Raw genomic sequence first — 18,776 nt, 5'->3', positions numbered from 1 at the left:
TGGGAAGCCTCTTGCAGAGATGACATTTGAGCTAAAACGCTAAGGGTAAGAGGGAGTCAGCCTTACTACCCACAGGGAAAGGAATCCTCCCAACAGAGGGAACAGCCAAAGCAAAGGCCCTGAGACAGCTCATCGTGTTCAAGGGACCGCAAGGAGGCCAGCGTTGCTAGAGTGGAGTGGATGAGGGCAAGGATGGTGAGAGAGGGTGGTCAGTCAACCAGCACTCAGGCTCTCTAGAGCCTGCACCTCATGGCGAGCAGCTGGATTTCATCAGAGAAATTTAAGCTGGGTAGTGATAGGGTCTGATTTGAGAGGATCACTCTGTCTACTGTGTGAAGAATCTACTGCAGAGGAATGGGGAGGCAAGAGTGGAAACAGAGACCAGTTGGGGGCCCAGGACTGGGAGAATGAAGGCTTAAGCCACAGTAGTGGTGGAGGAGATGGGGAGGAGGAGACGGGGCTTTGTGTTGTATTTTGGAAGTAACGCTGACAGATTTTGCTGATGGATTGAATAGGGAGTGTGAGGGGAAGAGAGAAGCCGAGGACAATGCCGAAGTTTAAGGCCTCAGCATGAGGGAGAGGATAGTGCTGCCATTTGCACTTCTGGTTAAGACTAAGGGGACAGCAAATAGATACTGGGGGCGGGAAACAAGAGTTTTGTCTTGGGCATGTTAAGTGTGTCTACCAGACACCAAAAGCAGAGATGTGTGTAGAACTCAGAGCTCAGAGGAGAGATCAGGGTTGGAGACAGAGTATTGAAATGTGTAGGACTGGATAAGATCAAGTAGATGGAGGAAAGGAGAGAAGAGTAAAGTAGGGGAGGAGGGGAGATGAGGAGAGGAGAGAGGAAAAGCAGCAAGAAGAGGGGAAGGTGGGGGAGAGGTCTGAGGTGCTCTAGCACTTCCAGACTAGATTTAAGAGATGGAATGGCAAAGGAGACGTGGGAGGAGAGACCAGTGAGGTCGGGGGAAAAGCAGGAGAATGTGGTGGCCCTAAAGCCTCAGAAGAAAATATATCAAGAAAGAAAGAGGAATCACATGTGTCAAATGATACTGAGAGTCAAGTAGAATGAGAACAGAGATCTCACCGTAGATTTGCCAAATGAAAGGTAAAAGCTGCTTCAGGGAAGTGGTGGAGAGGAAAGCCTAATGAAGTGGTTGAGGAGAGGATGGGATGTGAGAGCAAACACGACTAAAGGATTTCTGCTGAAAAGGTGAGCAAAGAAATGGGGCAAAAAGTGGACTGGGAAACAGAACTGAGGGTTTTTCCTTGATTTTTTGAATGATGATATTAAAGGTGTATTTAGTTGCATAGTTAGCAAGGAACTAATGAATGAACATGAAGGAGAACTGCAGTGGCAAAAGGGGAGGCAGATGAGGACCACAGGTGGAGAGAAAGGCTCCATATAGGGACAGGCCCCTCTCTTTGCTGTACAGGAAAAAAGGCCAAATGTAAGGCGCATATCGGTGTTTTGGGTGGAGGGATGATCTCATTTTGATCTAATCACATCATTTAATATAATTTTATCTGGAAAAATAAACATGCCTAAGCAACCAGAAAAAATCTGACGAAAAGAGAATAGTGGTGGAAGTATGAAATCTCCCAGAAATTAAAATGTTTGTTACTATTTAAATAGAAAATCCAGAAATAGGGCACAGCACATATGAATTTAGTGTATGATAAAGGTAGTCTTTTAAATCAGTAGGGTAAAGATGGGTTAATAAATAAATGACCTTAAGATACATGTCTACTAATTTGGAGGAGTATGAAGTTTGATCTCTGCTCCACTCTTTAAAGCAAAATAAATTTCACATGGATAAAACATTTAAACATAGAAAATGCCATAAAAATATTTTAAATGGGAAATTTAAATATATATATAGTTTGGGCATGGCAAAAGCATGACACAAAACTCAGAAAGGAAAGACATGGATTAAATTGAACTGAATAAAAATTTAATTAAAATGTAAAATAAAAATTAAAACAAAAACTTAAATTTAATGAAATAAAATACTACTACATGAAACTATCCCATAAATAAAGTCAAAAGGCAAACTATAAACTAGAAAATAATATTTGTAATATCTGTGACAAAGGGCTGGCTTTCTTAATGTGTAAATGACTCTTAAGGATCAATTTAAGACAAGAAAAAGATCAATAATCCAACTGAAAAACAGGTGAAATATATGAACAGGGGATTCATAGAAAAAGGCATACCAGTTGCCAACAAATATATGGAATTAACGCTCAACCTCACCCATAAAATAAAAAATGAAAATTAAAACAAAAATAAGATACCATTTTCCACCTATGAAATACTTAAAAATATGAAAATACCCAGAGCTGGTGAAGGGGTGGTGAAATAGACAATTCCAGAGGGGCAATTTAGAAATAATTAATAGGAAGGAGAACAACAAACACGGATGTGCGCTTTGACCCAGTAACACCGCTTTTAGGGATTCAAACTGTTTATATTCTTATACAAATGTACAATGAACAGTCAGAAATATTTATTCCAATAAAAAAATTAGAAACTACCTAGATGTTTATCAAGAGAATATCATTAAATATACTATAATAGTCAAAAGGAATTATTAATCAAACTCTGATACATTCGCATTATAGAATATTATGCAACAATTAACAAGAACGAGGTGTAACATATGGATAATATGGAAATATAATCAAATATTTTAAGTAAAAATGTCAAACTATAAAAAATTTATCCTATGTGTGCTTAAAAAATATACTGATATATGTTACCATATGCATAGAAGAAATCAAGAGAATACATATTGAATTATTCACATTAGTTTTCTTTAAGGAATAAGATTAGGGTATTGGATGATGGTGGGAAGACTTTTACATTTCATCTTATACTGTCAGAAGGTATGTATATATAAAATTTATATATATGAGAAATTATTTCTATAATAAGAAAACTAGTTAATTTAAACATTATATTCAGACCCAAGCACCTATAATCCAGATATTGTGTAATATGTGCAGAATGCAGGTTGTGGCTAATATTTCCCTTGAAATGAGACCAGCACTCAAATCTCCATATTTGTTTTAAGTTTGTTCACTCAAATATTCATGGAGGGTCCCCTGGGTCCCAGGCTCTCTCTGCAGTTCTGAAATACAGGCATGAATAAAGCAGACCATGCTCCTGTGTGAGTGTCACTGCTGATCACTTTGTCATAGCTGTGGGTCAAGAGCTGTTCCCCAGATCATTGCACAAGAATCTAACTGATCTGCAGGACACATCGGTGAGCAAACTTCCCTGATTAATTACGATCATGGAGTGCTTAGTGGGAGCTTAGCAGGAGCTGACATAAGTACTTTCTCACCATAGATTTCAGGGGAATTTCAACTCACACATTTCTGACTCACAGGGAGTTTAAGTACCTGTTGGGCTGTTATGACAGGAAGACTGGATATCCAAGATTCTTCTGTCATAGCTGTGACTTGAAAGGGTAAAGACCCTCACATTCTACCAATAAGTTGATAGCATCACAACTGATTCTTTTTTCTGTTTTTAAAATTCAAGCACATCATGTTTTAGCCAGTACCAATGTGGTCCTCCTACTTTGCAAAGGTTGACTGAAGCACTATTACACAATATCATATTTGGTGATAAGTAGGAAAACAGCTTCCCTCCTGCTGTATGTGACTAAGTTCAGATACACAAACATTCCGAAACAGATTTATGTACTGGGGAAGAGAGACTAGATTTCCTTCAACAACTCCTGTTTGTTAGGCATTGAAATCTGTGTTTTGTGTGTATTGTTTGACTTAATCCCCTCCCACCCCCCACCAGCTGATTCTACAGAAGGAGCTGGGATTTGGGATTTAGAGACCAGGGCTTAGATCCCAGCCCCGACATGTATTAGGTGCCTTGTGAGTGACTGGCCTGTCTATGCCCCAGCGAACTGGGGGCAATAGCACCTCCTCTCTGAATTGTGATGAGGAATGCACGTGGGGCTGTATGAGGGTCTGGCCCTGTGCCTGGTACACGGTACTTAAATAGACAACAGGAATTCTTCTTTTCCTTCCCCCTTTCTTTCAAACTGCTTATTTCCATGTGGTTCCAGAGGTCCTCCTGGCAGTCTGGCTTAGATTTCATTTTCCTGCCCAGGCCTAGTACAGCTCGAGGGCCTCACCTCCCAGGAAGCCAGGCTGGGGCAGCCTAACCTATTCCCAGCCTTCCAGATTTACACTCACTCCTTCCTCCTCCTTAAATGCATGCTCCTATTTTTTAAATCTATAAGCGCTTATTACATATGTCATAATGGAAGCTGGATTCAAGTGCGGGTCTCTTCTAGTATTTATTAGAAGGCACCAAGTGCAAAATGGAAATAAAACATCTTTAGATTCACATTCAGTGAATTTTTACAAAACACATATACCATGCATCCCGTTGTACCGTGCATTTTTACCTATATTTTTCTTATTTGGGTCTCAACACGGTCTGATGAAATAGATTATGCTAGCCTCATTTACAGGTAAGAAACTGAGGCTTGGCAGAGAAACTAAGAATGACTTGCCCAGGGCAAGTAGCTCAAGAGCGTCACTCAGCTAATGGCACCAGAGCTGGGCCACGAACCCTGCTCCTTTGACTAACAGACTTGTGATCTCACCTTGGCATCACACGGCTGGTGAGAAATTCTGATTGACTCACAACTTCCCGGGAGCACACAAGGGAGTCGAAGGGGCTCCTGAAATCAAGTAGCACACTTTTCCCCTTGGACTGTGGCAATATAGCCTTTGTCTACTACCACCATACCTATCCTTACCAAACGCCTGTATTTGCATTCATCTGCAGCAACCCCGTAGAATTCAAAAAACCAAAAGCATCCAATTATTACTGAAAGCTGTCTCCTGTGTCACCACAGCCAGTATAAAAGTGGTTAACGACAACTTGGAGACAATAATATCTGCCATGTCCTCTGCAGTAAGCTATTTGACTTAAATTAGAAATTCACTGCGCTTCTTTGTAGCTAAACAAAGACTGCATCTTGTTGTAAGTAATAGAACTTATTTATACTTGATATCCTTTGAAAAGTGGTGGCGCTTCAGCAACTCAAGCAGAAAGTCTTCCCTAATTCTTCCAGATGAAGTGACACATCCTTATCAGATAAGAGTGTTGTTAATATTTGAATATTGGCATAAACCTATCTGTCCATTTCCAAAACAGTTTGAGATTCACCAGCAGGTGATGAATTTGTGTATGTGTGTCTTGATTCAGTTTCTCGGTGTTTGGAGAGCATCTATAGTAGCAGAAGCATCACCAGGTACCAAATCCTGCACGACCAGTTTGTTCTCTGTAGCTCCATGACGAGTTTGAAGTTATGCATAGCTGCTCTTGTTGCCAAGATTTGGGCCAGCATTTCTTGCTCGTCATTCTTCATTCTTGTCTTGCATTTTGGGTGAGTCATTGCCATACTTGTCACTGAAGCTTCCTGGGGTGAAATTCTGGGTCTCTTTCTCTGTCATCCCAGACGATCCTATTGTATGAGTTTACCTTTAATTCTGTTTTGTTTTAATTCGTTTGCAGATACCTAGGTATGTTAGCCCTAAGTTAAGATGCAAATTATGTTTTCCTTTTCATAAAGCCTGGCCTGCAGGAAAATCCTAACTTTGGGAAAATGGTCGACAAAATCTACATGTGATCTTTAAGTCCACCTTCACCCATTACCCCCAACACACATACATTCTGCCTCTGGTCCTAAGTTCATACCCTTGACCTAGCCCATATGTGATGTTGAACAAGTCACTCCCTCTCTCTAGTCTGTTTCCTTCTCCATAGATGAGGGTGCAGGTCTGTCATAGCATGCTTCCTGTCACTGCCCCTCCTGTGCTCAAGGAAGACATCACTAGTTGAACACCAAAGTCTTTCCTGATGAGCCTGGAAATAGCTACAAAATCTTCAATACAACATCCTTGATATATACATGTAGATGATACATCCTTCAAATAACTTTTGGGGATACTTTTTTTCCTCAAAATCTCTCTATTCAAGTTAGACTCTTTTAGAGGATATTTGGGTTTCAGATTTCAGATTTCTAGAGGAGAATAAAGGGAGTGCCAATGACTGGCACTCAAAAAATTTCCCTAATGGCTTAGACTTGGGCCAGTTGTCCTGGTGAGATTTGCAAAGAGAGTCAGATACTCAGAGGTTTTGACAGGTTCGATGATATTTTTATAAAATTGACCTGAAAATCTTGTATTTAAATGCTGGTTGGACTGAGGGAATTGCCTTGCTATTTTATCACAGAGAAGAGACATAATATTTGGGGAACATTTTATTAATTTTGTTAACGAACATCATAGCACTTAACAAGTGCTGTTCTTTCTTCTAAGCACATTTCAAATATTCATTTACTCAGCACAACAGCCCTGTGATGTAGGTACTATTAATACTCTCATCTTACGGATGATGAAACCAAGGCTTAGGGTGGTTAAGCAACTTACCCACAGTCACACAGCTGGTCAAGGGTGGAGCTGGGATTAAAGCCATCATTCCACCCTCGGATGAAGCTCTTAACCACTATGCTCTTTCCCCTCTTTAAGTTGTAGAAACTCTGCAAGGCCCAATCTGTCTGGTGTGCATTCTTGAAAAGACAAGAAGAGGTTGCCCTCAACCAATATTACCCATACCAGAGTCATATGCTGTGAGGATCAAATTACATAATACATACAAAGGGTCTGGCACACTGAATAGGTGTTTAATCCAAGCTCCTGCCTTCTACTCTGCCTTTCCCCATAAGGAAGATTGCAAATATGTGAATCCAGGAGAAAAACAAGGGGACATGTTGTCTGTACATAAAAAATATTTTAATACTGCATTCTGTAATAAATTTTTATTAAAATTATTGGTGTAGACATCAAATAAAAGAATACAACCAATGGCTTGAAGAAGACAGAAAATGAAGAGAAATCATTCATTGTTTAGGAAAATTTAGTGGGTTACCTTACATAGAAAATGCATTCTACGGTAATATTCTAAAGCCACGGTTCACTGAATTTACTATATGAGGGATGGAACTTCTTACTCCTACCTGCTCTCATGGGTCCCTTCTTGTCGAGACATGGAGACACTGAGGTTTCTTTTTATTTGACCTGATGAGATATTTATCAAGGGTCTTCTCACTTCAAAACACTTTTCCATCCACCTTTTCCTTTTTCTTTCTTTGCTATGTTTTTATTTTTTATTATGAAATATATAATTCATGTAGAAAAATGTATAAAACATCCATTCATGTTTAATAATAATAATAATAGTAATAAAAAGCATCACCCTGGTTAAGCCCTGGAGCACCTTCAGTGTCTTGGAAACTCCCTCACACTGTTCCTTTCAGACTTTCCCCTCCTCCCACCAGAGGTAACTTCCATTCTGACTTTTATGCTCATCATTCCCTTTTTCTTTACATCCATCTTTTTCTTGAAAGGTGGCATTGAGTTTCTAAGAGTTCAGAGGGTCTCCTGACAACTAGAAGTTTCTCCTGAATTCATTCTGGCCATGCTTTTCACTCAAATGCTGTTGAAGGTATTTAGCAATTGACTCCATGGATGGTATCATCCATTGATTGGGATTCCTTTGTAAGTGGTCCTACTGAGCACAAGACATCTTAATAATGCCCATTTCATCATGAAAGAGTCCAAGAAGGAGGTACAGAGGAGACTTGAAGAAGAGTGGGGTTTTGAATGAGGGGAGCAGTCTGAATTGTCAAGGCATGAGGTTGTGCTAGGCTGGGGGGACTGGAGTGGGGAGTAAATGGAGGGGAAGAAGGTTGACCTTTAGAAAGAGAAAGCTTAATTTTTATTCTGTATGCACAATGATGTGTCAGTTAAGTCTGTTTTGGTTGCAAGTGACAGAAAACCCAGTTCAAACTGGTTTAAACGGAGGAGGGGTGGATAGCAAAGGTTGGGGTGTGTCATTGGCTCACATAATTGAAAAGTCCTCTAGAGCAACTTGGTTTGGGATTGGCGTGGTGCCCTAGGATTCTCCTCTTAGCGATGCAGATTGCCCTCTCTGTTGGTCAAGCCTCTAATTTTGATTTAGTGAAATCATCTTGGAGGCAGACTTGAGACTGGACTGGAGAAAGAAAATTAGAACTTAGCTATCTGAAAGGGCAACCCCTGATCTAGTTCAGGAAAAGAATGAGAGGCTGGACTTCGGCAGAAGTAGTAAGTACAAAGAGGACATTTAGGAGGTCTAGTGATTGAATATCAAGGGTACAGGGAGGGAGAAATGTAAAACGATTTTTAAGTTCCTGCCCTGGGCAACTGGATAAAAGTTAGGCTTTTCATCAAGATAAGAATACAAGAGGTTGCATGGGGAAAGATAGATATACCTGATTTTGAATTACCTCTGGGACATTCAGGTGCTGATTTCTAGTAGGCTGTTGGATATGTTCATCTGGAGCTCAGAAAACCACTGTGGGCTGGAGATACGGATGTGGAGCTCATCAGAGCATATGGGCCACCAAATAACAGCAGCAGTTAAAGGTTTTGGAAGAGGAGGGGGAAGCTCTGCAAAGGAAACCAAAAGGAGGGCAGTCAGAGAGGTACAAGAAGAGCTAAAAAACAAGACAGTTTCCACAAAAACAACAAGAAAGGAAGAGGAGGAAAAGTGTAAAATTCTAGGTGGAATTAATAAAATTAAGAGATGAAGAATGTCCATAGGACGTAGCAAACGAAAAGGTCACTATCAAGCCAGGTCAACGGTGGAATCCACGCCTTCAACAATCAGTGTTGAAAAGAATCACAAGCACCGATTAAATCAAGCAAATCAACATGTTTATTGATCACCTCCTAGGTGAAAGACCCCACACCAAGTGACGGCGAAACAAGAATCAAAATCATGCTACAGTCTCTGAGCGCCAAGAACATAGGTTCGTTATTTTATGTTTAATTTGAATTCAATCTGGCATTATAACTTAATTTGAAACATGAGCTGAATTTATTCAGAGGGGTTAAGCTTTCTAAAAAGGGAAGGTGGTTTATAGACCAAAGTGTGTAATCAAGATCAGAGGATTTTGTTTAAAAAAATCAATCACGTATGATTGTGCTCATCAAAATTATTCCTCGTTATCTCCGTTTAAAGCCCTAATAAGTATTGCAACTTTATCCTATTTCTGGAGTATTCTTGCGACTAGAACAACTTCCAACTCTTCCTGCTCAGGGGCTTGTTATAGAGGAGGCTTCCCCTCAATAGCAGTTGCCACTTAATTACTGCAGTCCCAGCGCTGCTGAAAGTACTTCTTCAGTTTCTCCCTCCATTTTCTCTTCCTTTGAATCAAGCATACTAATAGCATCTACCTGAAAGATGGTTGCTTCACCTCGCTTGTCTGTCTTTTACCTCCTGAACTTCCAGTGTTTCATCTTAATCTCTCTTGTAATGCAATATGACTTTTGAATTGTACCACAGTCCTTCCCAGGTCTCTGGGAGGAAGTGAAAAGTCTACCACTGACAATGACAGAGGAGTCCATAATTCCCATGACCTTGTAGGTACTGGCTTAAGTTGTAGAGCCGGCGCTATAAAAGTTTGAGCAGATTTGTGATCCAGCCCTCACTCCAGGGATTCCTCATCCATATCCGTGGATAACCTTTCGCCAGATTTTTGTGGATGACAGATCTTCTTCCCTAAACTCACAGACCTTCAAATATTTCCAGTAAGAATATCTAGACCAAATCAAAAATTTTTGGTGGCTTGCATGAACTCAACTGAACTGAAATGGGACTCACATTTTTTTCTTTTTAATTTCGTAGTTCTGGCTGTGTAGTCTTCCTTGCTGTGTTTTCCCTGCTTCTGTCACTATTTTCTTTCTTGTTTTTCTCCTAATGATGGAACATATATAATGCAACTGAAAGGCAAATGGAAAGAAATTCTGAAGTATCTACTGTTTTCCATCCTCCCTGCCTCTGTGCCCCTGCACTGGTGTGGACCATCAATGGCCAGTTGTTTCTGTGTAGCATGTATGTGTGATTGGCACTCCCTGCAATTACCCTTTCCACAGCCTCTGCCCCTGAGCGGTGCAGCTTCTTGGGTTACTGATGGCCTCACAACAAACCTGACTTTGTTCTTTTAACCAGCTTCTCTCAATGCCATCTCATTAAAGTATATTGCCAGTGAAAGCAGCCCTGACAAATGTCTTTCCACTTGTAACCTGGTCTGAAACTGCCTAACTTTTCTTGTTGAATTGGCTAAATATTCCAAGATAATTTAGAAGAGAAACATGAAAAACACCAGCTCATGGTGTCACTTATATTTTTAAGAAGTTGTGTTAAGCACAGACCACCAGCATTTTAAATGATCGTCCGCTTCCAATTGTGTGACAAGCATAATTTCGTTCTGTGTCTTTTAGTCTTAAGTATAAATTATGATATGATACAAGACCCAGGAACTAAGGGAAACAATGGTTGACTGAAAATACAGGGGCAATGGAGACTCTAAATGTTGAGTCTCTTGGAGTCTTTGGGAACGAAAGTTTTTTCTTATTAAAAAGCGGTAAAATGTCTGGTTCTAGATGGAAAGCTGTCAATAAAAGGCTTTTTAATGTAAAAATAATTACACGACTTATAATTTCAAATAGACTAAAGGACATCACTGAAGACAAGATGTAGCCCCATCTCCTGTCACGGGGCCCCTGCCCCAGCCCCTGGTTTATTCCCTCGAAAATCAGTAATAATGCAGGAGCGGAGCCGAGGAGTGGAGCCGGCATTTCCCAATTGAGGGCACAGTCCTGCTCCGCGTCACTGGCACACAGTGAGTGCTTCTGCGGGATCCCTGTGCTTTACATCTGGCTGTCCTGTCACCTTCCTGCCTCCCTGAAGGAAAATGCCTCCTCAAAAAGAGAAAAGAATCGGGTTTCCCTGGTGGCACAGTGGTTAAGAATCCGCCTCCCAATGCAGGAGACGCGGGTTCGAGCCCTGCTCTGGGAAGATTCCCACATGTCATGGAGCAACTAAGCCCATGTGCCACAACTACTGGGCCTGCGCTCTAGAGCCTGCGAGCCACAACTACTGAAGCCCGCGCACCTAGAGCCCGTGCTCCGCAACAAGAGAAGCCACCGCAACGAGAAGCCCGCGCACCGCAATGAAGAGTAGCTCCCGCTCTCTGCAACTAGAGAAAGCCCGTGGGCAACAACAAAGACCCAGCACAGCCAAAAATAAATAAATAAATTAATTTAAAAGAAAAAAAAGAGAAAAGAATCAAAATAAAATAAAAATTTTTTTAATTTTAAAAAGGAGAAATAGAAAGGAGGGGGAGTTTAAGGAGGCTCCTTGTCCTAGATACCAACTATCATATCCATCAATTCATTTATCTGTCAATATTCATTGAATACTTTCCAAGAAGACTATACAGTGAAGTGGCTAAAAGTACTGACTTGGGTTCAAACTTCTTGGGTTCAAACTTCAGCTCTACCACTTTGTTGTTCTTTGGCCTAGGGTAGCAAAGCTAAGACACATTATTTAACCTCCTCATGCCTCATCTGCCCCATCTGTAAAATGGGGTTGTAGATTAATTGAAGTAGTCGATATCGAGTGGTTAAGACAATGCTTGGGACTTAGTAAGCACTCATTAACTGTTAGGATTATTATTCCTACATATGAAGTAAAATTCTAAAAATTACAATAACATATTTCTGCCCTAAGGAAAGTTTATATGCACGTCTATAATCTATGTAAAAATAAATACACTTAAATCTCCTGAAGGGGGCTGATGTGAAATGCAAAAGAACTTAAAATTTGAAGAAAGGAATTGGAAAATATGATTGCTTTACAGATAGATACATAAAATGATAGGGCTTATGACTAACTAGACAGCCTATTTCATGGTTGTGCTACTATTTACATAAATCTAGCCTCATTCTTTTCAAAAGGTTAGAATCTGGCATTAGTTATTTCTACTCACCTGAATCTTTAAGGATGCACAGATGAGTTCCTCCAACTTGAATTATGAATGATAGAAAAGCAATTGTATATACTTATGTCTCTTAACCCTGCATCCCTATAACGTACATACCTCTTATTTTAGAGATGTGGAGACTGACACACAAAAAGTGAAGTGTTGGCTCAGACCAGTATTACCACATCTGCTAAAAGTCATAAGTGTCCATATCTGGATTGTGAAAAACATGTTTTTGTGCCAGTGCTTAAACTCACTTGGATGATCCCTCCACTGATAAACAAATAAAATTAATAAAAGTGCAGGTAAAAGGTGTCATTGTATTTTCACATTAATGTGCCTGAGTGAAGCTTGGAGAGATACATAACTGGTTATACATTTAGCAGCAGAGAAACTAGGATTCAAACCAAGAGCTTGAAAGAGCTGGTGTGAAGTCCCTGCTCTTTCCATGATATTATGGGCCCTTTTCTTTTTGGTGATTTCCACTCTCCTGATTTTCTGGGTAATATGAATGTGATAGATGGTGGCAACAGTAAAAAGTTAATATTAGCCAACCAAGCCTATGCATTGACAAATAGGAGCTTAACGTGTCTACCAGAAGATTCAGTTGGACTAAAAGGAATTATTTGAACAATGCTTTTGTTACACTTTTTTTTTCATAAATAGAGACATGTTTGTCCCAAGATATATTTCTTAATGCATAAATTCAAACATACATTACAAAGACTGTTCCCACAAACTCAAGGATTAGATTGCAGCTATAACTATTAAATGTTTATATTTTAGATACTTTAAAAACTTTACCTACATTTAAAATTAACAGTTAATCACAAATTCCACAGAGAAGGGGAGGGTGTACAAGATCTTTGGTGAGGTGGGGAATACCTCTTAGAGTTTATCATGGTAAGTACCTGCAAACTTCCACCAGAAGTCAGTCTGTAGCAGTTCAGAGCAGTCATCCTGGATCAGACAGGAGCAGCTTGAACATAGGATGTGGAAGCTGCTTAATCTTTCTGAGCATCAGTTCCTTCATCTATAAAATGGAATAATAATGCAGATGGTTGTGAGAGATAAATGACATCCCTGGCGTGGCACATGGCAGTCACTTGTTAAATGTTGTTTGCCTGTGGTTCCTTCTACTCCACTGGTCTCCATTTTTTCAAAAGACTACCTTCAGAATGTATGTACTATTTTCCCAAGCATTAAGTGTGATTTCCCAGAGTGAAAGAGACAACCAGGATCATTTTTTTCTCTCTCCTCCCTAAATCATCTTTGTCCGAACTTTGCCTGTGTGGCCTGACACACTTGTGTCACCTCTCAATGCCCAGAGGTGGCCATAACCGTGTAGAACTTCGGATGATGCTTGTCACGGCATTGGCTTTCGACTGCTCACTCAAACTGTCAACAACCAGCAGCTGAACACTCATCTATTTATAATCAGGCCCCCTGACTCCTTGAGAGAAAGCAGGTCTGCTGGCCTCCTCCGTGGTCTTGAGGTGCTTCTCCAGATCATTCCAGGTGGCTTGACTTTGGCGCAGCTGGGGCAGGAATGCAGGAGATGTGAGGATAGTTATCGCTCCAACTTTGAAATGGCCACAGAGCAGAATGGTAACAGAAATCAAAATCACAAACACGAATGAAGCTCCCTCATCGAGGCCAGCTCTTTTCCTGTCACCACCCTCCACAGCCCCAAAGGAGAGTGGAGGATTATAGGTTTGGTGGATGTTCCTTGGGGCACATTCAAAGAATTTGAGGTTTCGTTTGAAAGTCTGTTTGCAGACAGTAAAAATGGATTAAATTGCCTCTGCAACACAAAGGAATGCCAGGTCTCAGTAGAGCTGAGACACCAGAGACTTAAAGTGCTACTAGAAGCAAAATAATGAAAAGAGTCCAAAATGCTGGATCATCTTTGCAGTCAACACTATATCCTGTATGTTTGAGTATCTACATTAATTGTGATGGAAAAAACCAAAGAAGTAATGCATTTAATAACACATTTTTTTTCTTCTTGAAAGGAAGTGGGTTACTTAAGGACCATAGTATATATCATACATTCTTTTTTTTTTTTTAACGTGGACCATTTTTTTTTAAGTGTTTATTGAATTTGTTACAATATTGCTTCTTTTCTTTATGTTTTGGTTGTTTGGTCCTGAGGCATGTGGGATCTGAGCTCCCTGACTAGGGATCGAACCCTCAGCCCCTGCGTTGGAAGGCAAAGTCTTAACCCCTGGACCACCAGGGAAGTCCCCTACACATTCTTTTCTAAAAAGCACAACAGAAAGTTTTTTCCTTTGTTCTGTTTTCTATTGCTACTCCCTCCTGTAGAATTTAGATGCTTTACATGTATAAATTCTAGAAGTGATGTGGGTTGGTCAAACTGTATTTACAAAATGCCATTGGAATCCAAAGATTAAACGAAGAATAAAGATGAGACTTTTGGGGAAACCCCTGGCAATCCAGTGGTTATGACTCCAAGCTTCCACTGCAGGTGGCACGGGTTCGATCCCTGGTCAGGGAACTAAAAGCCCGCATGCCACGTGGCACGTCCAAAAAAAAAAAAAAATGAGACTTTTTCGTCACTTAAATGGCAACATTTCAAAGCATTCTAAGAGGTTAAATGAATTTTTTAGTATTTTTATGCATGTTGAAAGCACCAGATTATACATGTAGGGGAAAACTGGGAGGAAAAAACTATTCGTGATGGTTAAAGCAAGATCATGCTAATAAGAAAGAACCGTATATTTGGTAAGATATTGATGATTATCTAAGCTTTAAAGCACTAACATTTTCAACTGATAGCACCTACTAGAGACACTGTGAGAAAGATCAGTTATGGGAGTACTTTTTTTTCCCCTCAAATGGTCTAAATCACTGTTAAATGTACACAAGTAGAGTAGTAGCTTTTTCCAAGGCTGAGTTAATATTTTCAAAACTTAATAAGTCAACATGTGTGAGGTACATTGCATACTTATTTTGTTAGATACTTTTTATCAGTTTTGCCTTCCTCTGCATGTTCCTGTGTGTGTCTGCACCTGTGGCTAGGAGTCTCCAGGCAGTCTTCGTACGGCAGACATTGTACTCGGCATAAGGGCATAGTTCCATTCCCAACACTGCAGTGGCCCATGCATGGGCTATTGGGGCCTTAAGAGGCATCAGCTATGGAGACAGCACATGGCCTAAAAAATAAGAGAAAACTCAAGGAGGAGTGGGCACTTCAGTTGAGCTCTGAGGAACATTAGGAATTATTTTGAGAATGCTTTTCTTTTTGTAATAAAATATATCATTTTTAAAAATTAATATAATTTATTGTTTGGAGCAGTTTTAGCTTTACAGAAAATTGAACAGATAGTACAGAGAGTCCCCTTATATCTCCTTCCTCCCCCCCCCATACAGTTTCCCCTTTTATTAACATCTTGCATTAGTAAGTACATTTGTTATAATTGATGAACCAATATAGAATTTTTATTATTATTAGCTAAAGGTCATAGTTTACATTAAGGTTCTCTCTTTGTGTTGTACAGTTCTATGGGTTTTGACAATTGTATAGTGTGATTGTCCATCATTATAATGTCATACAGAATAGTTTCAATCCCTAAAAAATTTCCTGTGCTCCACCTATTCATACCTCCATCCCTTTTTCCAAGCCCCTGGCAACCACTGATCTTCTTACTGACTGAAGAGCTTTGGCTTCTCCAGATTGTCCAATGGCTGGAATCATACCATATGTAGCCTTTGCGGACTGGCTTCTTTCACTTAACAATATGCATTTAACGTTCCTCCATGTCTTTCCATAACCTGATAGCCATGTTCATATTTTTACAAATAGAAAAAAGTACCATTCATAATCCCAGAGATAGATACTTTGTACAGTTAGGTGCATTTCTTTCTAGTTTCTTTCATAGGTAGATAGATAGATAGATAGACAGACAGAAGATCAGACATGCATATAGCAAATGATCATATTGTCTATACCATTTAAAAATCCATTGTTACTCAATAATTTATCAAAAATATTGTATTATTAAATATAAGTTTGTAAAATCACTTGCAATTCTAAAGACTATTCCATTTCTGGATGTATTATTTATTGAACTAAGTCCCCATTTGGGGGCATTAAGATTGTTGCAGATTTTCTGCTACTGGATACAGTACTGCTCTTCTTGCCAAGTATATGTAGGGAAAATCCTAGAAGTATAGTGGTGGTATCACATAGTGTATAAAAGTTCCAGGCTTTTGATAGTGATGACTGAACTCTGCTCCAAAAGTATACATTGGGCTGGCCAAAAAGTTTGTTTGGGTTTTCCCATAAGATCTTATGGAAAAACCCAAACGAATCTTTTGGCCAACCCAATAACAATCTCCCCTCCCCCAGAGTGCAAGAAACTGCCTGTTTCCCTGCACCTAGTCAAAGCTGGTTAACACCGTTTTAAACAATGTTTAAATTAGAAGGATACTTGACATCCATTTATTGGTGGTTAGGAGGTTAGGGCAGGAGAGAAGGTATTTGGTGACAAAAATAGCACGAACAAAGGCATGAAGGTGGGTAAGAAAATCATGTCCAGACAATCGAATATTCTAGTGCAGTGGAAGTGCAGGGGAAGCAGCATAAACTGAGACCTGTAAGGCAGATTTTGGAGACTATGGAGGTCCTTGAATGCTCAGCTAGAGGTGAAACATCTTGGGTAGACAAAAGGAAGCCCAAGGTTTCTGAATAGGGTAGTGAACGAATCCATGCTCTTGTAAGACTATTTTGGTGGCAGCATGAGGGTAAATTGGAGGATGACAAAGCATTCGGGGAACTGTTTAGAGATACTGAAATAGTTGAGGATAGGGATGGCAACTGATTGTTTTAAGGAGACAACAGTGGAAATGAAGTGGGAAGGATGAAATGAGGAGAAGGTACCAAGTGATGTTCCAGAATTTCTTTGGCTCCTTTGCATCTTCTGTTCCCCAATAATTTTCTCTCAGATACTGTCACATCCCCAGATGACAGAAATTCCCAACTCAGGGATTGTTGCTTTAATATGGGGGCTTTGAGGACCCCAAACCGAAGGGAATGTATTTTCCATTGTGGAATTTCAGGTAATGTGACAAGTCAGAGAAAAGCTTTTAGTGGCATTTGAAATATGTACTAATTTTTAAAGCCAGTCAAAAATCCTTTATAATCTCACCAAGAAATTGTTCTGGGTTTGAATTTATTTATATGAGGAGCCACATAAATGTGTAAAGTCAAAATCACATTTAGTTATGCAGTCAATAAAACTGACTCCATTAAAAAGAACACAATTGCCTGACATCAAGACTGTGGTCAAATTCTGGGATGTTTAGTTACCACCACCATGATACCGGTCCCTCCCATGGACCCTTAGAACTGTGCACAGAATTTGCCAACAGAAGATGAGAGAAGCTAGTTCCCCGGGAAGGGGCAGGGGAAAGGACAGGTTTTGAAAGAGCTAGTGAGTCATCCGCATTCGAATGTCCAGCCACAGCTGAAATGATGACTGGAACCCAGGGGAGAGGTTCAAGTTGTCTGCCCTACTTGGGAATTCCTCTGCACACCCATAACTGTTAAAACTGTGAGAATTCTGAAAATTTCCCTGAAACCAAATTTTGGGTTATGTCAGAAGTTTTCACTAAGAGAGAAATCACATTGTGAGCACGCTGTTTATACCATCTTCTTTTGAATCGACACATATATTTGGCTTTGGACCCATTATAAATTACCTGCTCTTTGACAAGATTGTTTTGTGTTCTCTCGCTAATATGTGTGTGCATCTCCACGTGACTCCTTCTCTGCCTTTTTCTGTCTTCTGTTATATAAGATCTTACTGCTGTCTTCACCATGATCACACTTCGACAGTCAAAAAAAAAAAAAAAACCGATGTATTTCAGGTGTTTGAGATGAAGGAGGTTGCGTGAGTTTAACCTTCCTTGGTATCCTTGTGAGCTTTCTGTATTTAATACTTGTTTTATCTGAAGCCTGTGGAGGTTCTAAACTATTAGAAGACACACTTTCTGAGAACTACCTTTCTAGTAGCCTGAAGATATATCATTGATGTTGGGCAACAAAGTTATTCTCTGTAATCCTCTTGATGTTGTAAATGAAAAAGAAGACGGAGCCAGCGCCATCTGAACTTTGGGCAAACCATTTGCTCAAAAGGATCATCAAAGGACCAAGCCCTGCCAAAATAATATTTTAAAAAAAAATCCAGCAGAAAGGAAAACATTGAGGAGAACGCACAAAAATGAAATTGGTGCAAATTAACTGCACTGTGATTGGAGAGCAATACAAAACAAACTCCCACCACAGCCTCGAAAGGAAAGCCACACAAGACAGACATTGAAGTTGTAGCCTCACAGTAGCCATCTTTTAACAGCTTTCTTTCTTCAATGCTTTAACCTAAAAAAAAAAAGGAAGAAAAAGAAAAAGAAAAAAGAAAAGGAAAGAAGAAGAAGAAGAAAAGAAAGAAAAAGAAAAAAAAAGAAAGAAAGAGAAAACCTACCTATTGTTATGCCCCCTATTCATCCTTCATTCAAAGTCATTCACTATGCATTAATTACCACTCTCTTCAATGCACTGGGAGCTCCCAAACACGGCCTGTTTTCAAAGAGGCACACTTCCATGCCTCTGCTATTTATATGCAGAGCCTGCTGAAATTTTCATCCCAATACTTTGGATCCCCCTTAAGTTTTGCATACTGTAATTGTTCATAAGAAAAAAAAAGACAAAAGAATGATTTCATGCTTCCAGGACAGTTGTTTGCATCTCTTTCATTTTTCTTTCCAGCTGTGACTGGCAGCAGCAGGTTCTTTAGCAGGTGTCCTGCCTGCCCTATGGTAATTTTTAACTTTCCTTCACTT

This window comes from Balaenoptera acutorostrata, chromosome 4 (genome assembly GCF_949987535.1).
Source record: "Balaenoptera acutorostrata chromosome 4, mBalAcu1.1, whole genome shotgun sequence".
In the NCBI taxonomy this organism is placed as follows: domain Eukaryota; kingdom Metazoa; phylum Chordata; class Mammalia; order Artiodactyla; family Balaenopteridae; genus Balaenoptera; species Balaenoptera acutorostrata.
Note: the sequence above shows the minus strand (reverse complement) of the source record.